The following is a 5,814-nucleotide window of genomic DNA, read 5'->3' as shown; positions in this document are numbered from 1 at the left end:
TTTTATCAATTTTTTTTTCATGAAAAATTTATGGCGAACTAAACAAAAACCACAAATTCTAACCAACAAATCATTTTCAATCAGATAATTTACACTATTAAAAAATTAGCACTGAAATGCTGTGTTAAAGATTTTTTAAAGGAAATAAATAAATAAATAAATAAATAAATAAATAAATAAATAAATAACAGTAGATTGATTTGAGAAACATAGTTCACTATAATGATTTAGCATTTTATATATATATATATATATAATCTGCACAATATTTCAGAACTTTTTTGAGCCAATTGATTTATTTGTTAATTTTCTTATTTTCTTGCTTATTTATTCGATTATCTTCCTACTTGTTTGGCAACTTTTTGGGTTTATGAGCTGCAGTGTGTTGAAGGTTGTTAGTGCTACACTTTTCTCACTCATTAGCCGTGTTAATGCAGTAAAACCCAGAGATTAAAGGCGTAATCTTCACACTGACAAGCTGCAGCTGTGGAAGACGCTGGAGATCTCAGGATTTAATGAACTTCTCCTTTATTGCAGAAAATTCAGTGAGGAAGAAATAAACAAAATAAACAAACTCAGTGAAGATCCTGATCCCATCACAGCACTCAGGTGCAGGACACAACTAAACCTCTCTCTCTTTTCTCTCTTCACATCACTCCTTTATTTAATTAACGCTCAGGATACAATCAGCTTATGCAGGTTGCCATGGTAACAACATACAGCTTTTAGAATATTATGGGATTTTCAGGCTTACCTGAGTAGAGAGGGATGCTCTCAGTCTGTCACTCCTTCACCTCTCTCCCTCTCTCTTTCTTTTTTTCCACTGACCAGTCTCAGAGAGTACTGATGGACTGACTGAGAAGAGTGAGAGGAGGGAAGAAGGGAATGAGAGAGAGAGAGAGAGAGAGAGAGAGAGAGAGAGGCTGTAAAATTCTAAAGTTTTCCTCATACTTGAAGAATTTGTCCACCCCCTGTCTCTCTCTCTCTCTCTCTCCCCCCCTCTCTCTTTCTCTCTGTGATGTAACTCTGTGAGGTTTTACAGGTCCCCACTGGGCGGTTGATTCTGACTAAAAACATCTGATATTTTCTCATGTTTTGAGTGACTGAGTGAAATAAATCTCTGATCTCTTCCTTCATCTTCTTCATGAACACACTCCTTCACACAAGTCCCTGATTTGAGTAAAATGACACACTTTCATGTCATGGCCAAATGTCAGAAGAGCCAAGTGCACTGCGGAAATCCCACAATGCACCATGATAGTGTGGGGTTCAAATACAAGATGGAGCGTTCGACCCCGATGATGGTGATGATATAAATATATAAACATGTGTGTGTGTGTGTGTGTGTGTGTGTGTGGGTGGGGGGGGATAACACAGTATACTAATTGTACAGCTTAATCTGTTACACAGAGCAGCTTTTACTCCACATGGCTGTGTGTTTATTAAAATCAGACTCTAATCAGACGCTTATCAGCTTCATTAATGCTGCAGTAATTATGTTTTTTTTTAAAAATTGTGATTAATGTGTTAAAATATTCCTCAGTTAAACACAGAGAATCAAAACGTACTGAAGTGAAAGATAAGATGATGCTGCTCCTAAATGTGCTAAAGCATAAAAACTGATGAAATGAAGTGTTTGTTGCAGCGGCGCTTTATTGTCAGTTCTCCTCTAAGCTTCTTTCCACTGGAATGATGTTTCTCCAGGACCATGATGCAGCTAGGAAGAGTACACAAGACGAAACAAAGTGTAAATACACAACAGTGTGAGACGAGAGCAGGAATATAAACACACAAGACAATAAACACACAGAACAGAACAATAAACTGGAAGTCATTGTGGAATGTAGCAGCAGTGATTATTGCAGTCATTTTGGCAGTAAAAATGAGCTCTGTAATAAAAAGTGTCTGGTGCAGCTGTGCTGTAAGTGTTGAGACTCACACTGGCTCAGGTGTTTGACTCGGACAGGTAAGTGTTACGAGGCAGCAAGGTGTTCTGTCCCTCATGGAACAAACTGTGTTGTGGAGTCTGCTGGAAGAAAGTCTGCTGCTGCTGTACACTCTCAGATAGCAGGAGAGTGAAGAGTCCATGAGAGTGGTGAGAGAGGTGAGATGGATGGGGGTGGGGGGTGAGATGGGGGGGGGATGAGAGGGGTAGGGGTGAGATGGTTGGGGGATGAGAGGGGTAGGGATGGGTGAAATGGGTGGGAGGTGAGATGGGCAAGGGAATGAGATGGGTGAGGGTGTAAAGGGTGAGGGAATAAGATGGGTGGGGGTGAGATGGGTGAGGTGGTTCAGGGGGTGAGATGGGTGAGGGGAAGGTGGGTGAGGGGGCAAGAGGGACAGGGGATGAGATGATAGGGGGTGAGAGGGGTGCGGGAGTTGTAGGGGATGAGATGGTGGGGGGGGGTGAGAGTGGTGAGATGGGTAAGATGGATGGGGAGAGATGGGTGGGGGTGAGATGGATGTGAGTGCAAGTGGTAGGGGGTGAGATGGGTGGGGGTGGGATGGGTGGGGGTGAGAGTGGTAATGGGTGAGATGGTGGGGGCTGAGATGGGTAGAGGAAGAGATGGGTTTTGGTGAGAGGAATGACATGGGTGAGATAGATTTGGGTGAGAGGGGTAGGGGTGAAAGGGTGTGGGGGTGATATGGGTAGGGGTGAGAGGGGTGGGAGGTGAGATGGCAGGGGGTGAGATGGGTGGGGGTGAGATGGATAGGGGGTGAGATGGGTGGGGGTGAGATGGATAGGGGGAGAGATGGGTGGGGTGTAAGAGGGGTGGGAGGTGAGATGGCAGGGGGTGAGATGGGTGGGGGTGAGATGGATAGGGGGTGAGATGGGTGGGGTGTAAGAGGGGTGGGAGGTGAGATGGGTGGAAGTGAGTTGGGTGGGGGGTGAAAGGGATGAGGAAGTGAGATGTGAGGGGGTTAAAGGGGTGAATGGGGTGACAGTTTTGATATATTACTCTGTTTTTGTATGTTTTTGGTGTGTATCATTAGCTAGAATCTGATTTATAATCCTGTGTGTATAATCCTGATATCTGATATCACATGATGATACACTGATCACTGGGCAGACTTTCACTCAGAGCACAGAAAACGACAGTGATGTTGAACTGATGAATCCACAGATCATGTTCTTCATCATACTGAGTTCATCTCAGGAGAGAACACAGATACAGTCATGATGGAAAACGTGTGAAAAAATGCAGCAATGAAACACAAGGCAGAAAAAGAGGATGTGTTCCAGTGAGTGTGATGATGTAGTGAGGAGCTTCTCCCTGACCGCTGTGTCTGTGTCCGAGCAGCTGGATGGATAAAGAATATGATGTAAATGAAATCAAGCACTTTCTAAAAAATAACCAAAAACATGAGAATGATTAGAAAATTAGTAGCTACTCATCAGACCTGAGTGAAGAGTGTTCTGAAGATGAAGAAGTTTCTCTTCAAGGAAATCCTAACAGCTCAACTATCTGCTGAATAATGATGATGATGATGATGATGATGATGATGATGAAACATTCTAGCTCTTCACGCCTCTCTGGCTGTGTGCTTCGTATGTCTTCAGTGTTGTCATGGAAGACTTTCACATTACATGTCTGAAGATCAAGAAAGAGCAGGAAGAAAGCAGAGCTGATGGAGGTGATGATGGAGCAGAAAAGACTAGACGTGTTTACACAAGAAACTCACAGTGATGATAAAAATGTTACTGACTGGACACAGGAAGGATCTGGACTTTCTGTCCTGAGACATAACTCCTCTACTAATGAAGGAGCTGCTGGTTTATTCTCCAGGAACTTCACTCCTATCTCCTTCAGCATGGAGGAGATTCTTGCTGGCAGACTGTTCAGTTTGAGAAAGAGCTGCTTGAAATCTGTGATTAATGATCTCAAGCATCAAGAATCCCACACACCTTCTCACAGAACAAATTCTACACACAGAAAATCATGGGTTAAGTGATGTTTGGAGATCTTTTCATAAAGCTTGAAACCAGCACACGTGAGCTCATGTACCTGATCATTTTATGTCTCTAGCATAGCTGGACAGGTTCAACAGATTTAAGCATCATTTAAACATCATTGAAGTTGTAGTGTTAGCTCTGTTAGCGTTTCAGACCACAGTCTGGTTTTATGGATCATAGTTTTAAGCTCTGTTAAATCCAGAGAGTGCACTCTGGCATGTGAACACTGTTAAATCACCAGCATTTTAGATAAACTTTTAGTTTTTTTTGGAACCCTTTTTTTTTTTGAAAAAGTGGTTTTATGTTTCTACAAACAAAGCAGTTATGTCAACAGTCACTGTTAATGTCACAAGAGAACTGGCTTGGTCAGTGGAAACTTCCAGAACTTCATGGCACAGTCAGCAAACCACCAGAACCAGATTCAGACCCTTATAAACAATAGAAAAAAGCTATTGGATCTCCTAGGTTTCAAGACACAAGGTGCACTAGTAAGATCACGCTTCCAGAATCAGGTGGAGGCACCATCTATGTTCATTTTTAGCTGTGAGAAAAAGAGCCGGAGGAAACATTTTGTCCACAGTATGAATACAGAGAGAACCAGACAACAGAGCAGATCTTCTAAGGAGAACTTCCCAAAATCTGACAAGATCCATATACAGACAGAATATAGTGGGGCAATGAAGTCAAAAGAGCTGCAGGAAGCTCTACAGAGTCTGGAGTGTGTCTGGGCAGCAGGTACAGATGGACCTCCAGCAAAATTTAATCAGAAGTCTTTCAGTGATATCATGAGGAGGACTTGCTGGAAGACCTGAACAGCAGCTCAGTCAGAGGACTGCTACCATGGAGCTGGAGAAGAGCAGTCCTCACACTGTTACTGAAAAAAGACTGGGATAGCAGTGTCTCTGTCATGTAGCAAAATGCTCTCCGAAGTGTTAGCTACGAGGCTGAGGAACGTTCTGGACGAAGTCATTCATGCCGATTGGACCAACTGGAGCTCGATCACATCTACTCAGGTCAAGACATTCTTCACATCTAAATACTAATTTTTTGGCTGAATGTGGAGTTTATATCCACGGAACAAGAGAAAACGTCTGACTGAGTGGAACACAAATATCTGTGGAAAACAATCACTGCTTTTGGTTTTAGCTTTGATTTTTATGTTTATGTTTACAATTTTATCTGCAGCCAAGCAAAAATGGGCGTTTATATCAGCAGAAAGAACAAAGCTGAACAAAAAGGGAGCTACAGTGTAGTGACTGCATGGCTACAGTCCAGGATTTTAGTTCACTTTATAAGAAAATGAAAAATTTCATACCTTTTGAGAGAATTTGGTGTAATAATGGATCAATGTGTTGTTGCACAGACCCTCTCTTAATTCTTTTTATTTTTTTTATTTATTCTTTGTAATGGATTTATTTATTTATTTATTTATTTATTTATTTATTTATTTATTTATTTATGTATGTATGTGAACACTTCTGAACAACAGTTATAAACTGAATTTTTTAAATTTAATTCTCTCTCTCACTCTCTTTCTCTTAATTATCTCATTCTCTCCTGACTGCTTCTTCTCTCTGGACCTGCCTAATCCATCCTGATGTCCTTCCTCTGGTTGAAGTCTCATCACTTGGTGGTGCTCACTGCAGTGGAGATGGCTCTGGAGACAGCCTGCTGTCTTGGAGACCATGACTGTGGTGGTGACTGTAAGCTGTTGTGATGGTCAGACTCATGCTCAGATCTTCATCAGTGAACATTTGAAGGCTTCGGCATGAAGGAATTAGAGTTAAATCTATAATTACACTGACTTATTGTCTGAATGATACTCTGGGCTGAACTGACCACCGCTGCACATCTTTGTG

At 41.9% G+C, this 5,814-nt stretch overlaps 1 protein-coding gene across 2 annotated transcripts in view; it reads right to left on the bottom strand.

The window, feature by feature from the left end:
• Positions 1-909, bottom strand: part of LOC131364639 (tenascin) — a 50,782-nt gene extending 49,873 nt beyond the window's left edge. The window contains exon 1 of one of the 2 annotated variants that reach the window (XM_058407852.1): positions 755-909. The gene's annotated coding sequence lies outside the window, so the exon portion shown is untranslated. The remainder of the gene's footprint in view (positions 1-754) is intronic. The other variant, XM_058407853.1, reaches the window with a different exon arrangement.
• Positions 910-5,814: the final 4,905 nt, after the last annotated feature.

Source organism: Hemibagrus wyckioides, linkage group LG14 (genome assembly GCF_019097595.1).
Source record: "Hemibagrus wyckioides isolate EC202008001 linkage group LG14, SWU_Hwy_1.0, whole genome shotgun sequence".
NCBI classification, from domain to species: Eukaryota; Metazoa; Chordata; class Actinopteri; order Siluriformes; family Bagridae; genus Hemibagrus; species Hemibagrus wyckioides.
Note: the sequence above shows the minus strand (reverse complement) of the source record. Positions and strands in the feature narration are given on the sequence as shown.